Below are 3,412 nucleotides of genomic sequence, written 5' to 3'. Positions count from 1 at the left end.
ATGCCTTTAGCAGCGTTTTTTGTCGTTTTTTTAAACGCAAAATTAAGGTAACATTTTATATCGAAAGTTGGGCTATTTTAAAAAAATGTTTCACAAGAACAACAAAGACAACGACATTTACGCAATACAACTGTACACCATGCTTATACTGTTGTAGGTACTGGCAGTTCATCCAAAAATACCAATTCTATTCTTATTTAGGCTACTCACCCTCATGCTGTCCCAACCCTGTGAACTGACAGCCCTTTTGAGCTCCACTGCAGAAATAAAGTCATACAGACTTAGAAAAACATGAGGTTGGGTAAATAATGACTGACAGTTACATTGTGGGTAAAATAACCCCTTCAACAAGGAATACCGTTTGTTCCCCAGGACTGAGTAGCGCGGGATGCACGCACACTTATTTCTCTCAAACTTGGAGAAACAGGTCCTTCAGTTTTTTCCTGAACTCTTTACGCATAAGACAGTAAATAAGTGGGTTTAAACAGCTGTTCGCGTGCGCCAGGCACACGGTCACCGGAAACACATAGGTATGAACGATATAGTACGACTTATCCCAATACACAGCATTGAATTTCACCAGCACACCCCAAAACGTTATGGCATGACTGGGCATCCAGCAGAGGAAGAACGACAAGACCACGATGGTGACGGACTTTGTGACTTGCGTTCTTCGTTTTGAGTTGTTCTTCATGCTCCGCTGACGGATGAGCCTCAACAGCAGCAGATAACTGATGGACACTATTGCCATGGGCAAAATAAAAGCGATCAGTATTTTGTGGAGATGATAGACTGCCAACCAATACTGTCCGTCGGGGAACCGCAATAAACAAAGTTTTTCGCCGGCCACGTTGGTGACTGTGGAGAAGATGGATGTTGGCGCGGTGGCTACGGTGGCCAGAGACCACAGGACGACGCTGACCCACCTGATGGAGCAGCTGGTCTGTCGGCTGCGGTCCTTCAGAGCTGAAGCCACTGACCAGTACCGTGTGATGCTCATCGCGGTCAGGAAGAAGACGCTCGCGTACATGTTCATCACGGTCACCGACAGGATGATCTTACTACACATGGCGTCTCCAAACGGCCAGCTGAAGTCCAGCGCCGTGTCCACGGCCCAGAAAGGCAAAGTCAACACAAACTGAAAATCCGTGACAGCCAAATTGAGGATGAAAAAGTTTATTTTGGATGTGCGTCTCTCTTGTCTCACGCGAATAAAGAAGAACACCAACAGGTTCCCGATCAGACCAACGACGCAAACCACCGAGTAGGTGATGGAGATCAAGCATCTCAACACCGGTCACATCAATGTCTTCCAGGCTTTTAAAGCGCTCGCGATCACTGATTGATCTGTTGATTACACCACTCTGATTACTGTCTCCCATTATATCCAGCGATTTCACTACTTCAGCATTGCCCATAACGACAAATAATGTAGCATATACACTTATAGATTCATATGTACTCCTCTATAGTTAGTAAACCTATTGTTTAATCCGATTTATTACTAAATGTTAGGCTTTTTAATTGATAACTGGCAAAACATTACTCATCCTTCATCACCACTGCAGACAAGATAAAGGTTCTGAAACTATTGAGCACAATGCGGCGCGCGCTATAATTTATGTCGGGCGCTTTTTAAATGTCCCCGCCCATCGAGAGCAGCGATTCGTCTTCCCGTTTGATTGACAGGACGACGCCAAATAAACATAAGCCTATACAAAACCTTGGTGTGTCGCTCGCGTTTGCTGTAGTGTTGGGTTCATACCATTATGAAATAACATTAATATATGGGTCATTGACGTATAAGGATTTTCGACAGGCCAATTTTAAAATACAAAAAATAATATCTATTGTAATTGTTCAAACATTAAGAATGTTGTGTACACATAAATTCATATTAAAATTTAAAATGAAGTGATTTTAGTGTTTTGTTCATCTAGATGAATTGGCCATAGCCTGAAAAAATGTCATGTGGTGCGACCATGATTTATATTAAAATTAAATAATTTCATTATTGTTAACATGATTAACATTTTTTTGTAAATGTTCTCAGTAATTAAAGTGTTTAGAAACAAAGTATTTGCATTTAATTTGAGTTTTTGTAAATAATGATCTCTTATTTTTGTTCTATAATTTCAGATTTGCCTTCTTAAATGTCGTTAACAGACTTATTTTTCCTGTAAATTGCATAAAACTGATAAAAATGTTTTAAAAATACCATTCACTTAAGCATACTGCAGCAGTGATTCATATTTCAACCACAGAAATTAGATATTTTATTTTTAAATTTAATACAGTTATTGCTATTTTTGGTCGCACCACATGATGAGTGGTCGCTCCAAATTGGCTTCTTAAATGTAGTTAGCAGATTTATTTTTCCTGTAAATTGCATAAAACTGATAAAAATGTTTTAAAAATGCCATTCACTTAAGCATACTGTAGTGATTCGTATTTCAACCACAGAAATTAGATATTTTATTTTTCATTTAATACAGTTATTGCTATTATTGGTCGCACCACATGATGAGTGGTCACTCCAAATAACACAAAGACCTTATATCATTAAAATCTATTTAAAGAGACGTGTGAAAAGTGCAAAACCAGACAGGAGAGTACATTAACGTCGGTGGACTTGAACTTGGAAAATGTATTGTGTATTGACATCTTTTCACGGTTGAAACAAGATACCTTCTGATGTTCATTTGTTTATTTCGTGCTATGAATAGTAAAGATGAAGAGATGAGCAGTTCATGTGCCGCTTGAACTGAGGCGCTACAGCGATCTGTCATGACACGTTAAAGAGCCACAAAACAGTATTTGTTGTTTGAATTTCTTTAAAAAAAAATTACAAAATCTGAACACTGAGACTTTGTTTCATACTAAAAGTAACCAGCTCTGTCTTGTCTGTCAGCTCATTGTCAGTGTCCTCTTTGATGTATTTTTCAATGCGTGAGAACATGATGTATGGCATAAAAGTGCCATGGTTTGTCAGACGTAGCAACAGTAACTAAGGGGGGCAGGTCTTTGCAAAAGGTCAATTTAGAGTAGGGGGAGGTTGCTGGTTCAGGTTCTGAGATAACAACATAAACATCTTTCTTATAGTAGAAAATGACATCTGGAGTTTGAGCTAGCGTGCAGGGCCAGAATTAACATGCTGCCTATGGTGAGCGTTTATTTTACTTTGCTTGGCAGTGGAATCTGGCAGAATAGATTTAAATAGTTATTAATAAATAAATAATAAATTACTAATAAATGCATAATTACCAAACTAAAATTACATGCTCTGAATAATTTTTTTTGCATTTTTTCTCATATTGTACAAAGATTAAACATAAACCGTCTGAAATGACCCAAATTGCATAAAAATCTATTCCAAATTATACTAAAATAAGATATTTTATGTATATAAACC

At 38.1% G+C, this 3,412-nt stretch overlaps 1 pseudogene; it reads right to left on the bottom strand.

The window, feature by feature from the left end:
- Nucleotides 1-409: 409 nt before the first annotated feature.
- Nucleotides 410-1,488, bottom strand: LOC107663949 (relaxin-3 receptor 1-like; annotated as a pseudogene).
- Between the last annotated feature and the right edge of the window lie 1,924 nt (nt 1,489-3,412).

This window comes from Sinocyclocheilus anshuiensis, unplaced genomic scaffold (genome assembly GCF_001515605.1).
Source record: "Sinocyclocheilus anshuiensis isolate Anshui unplaced genomic scaffold, SAMN03320099.WGS_v1.1 scaffold2129, whole genome shotgun sequence".
NCBI lineage: Eukaryota > Metazoa > Chordata > Actinopteri > Cypriniformes > Cyprinidae > Sinocyclocheilus > Sinocyclocheilus anshuiensis.
Note: the sequence above shows the minus strand (reverse complement) of the source record. Positions and strands in the feature narration are given on the sequence as shown.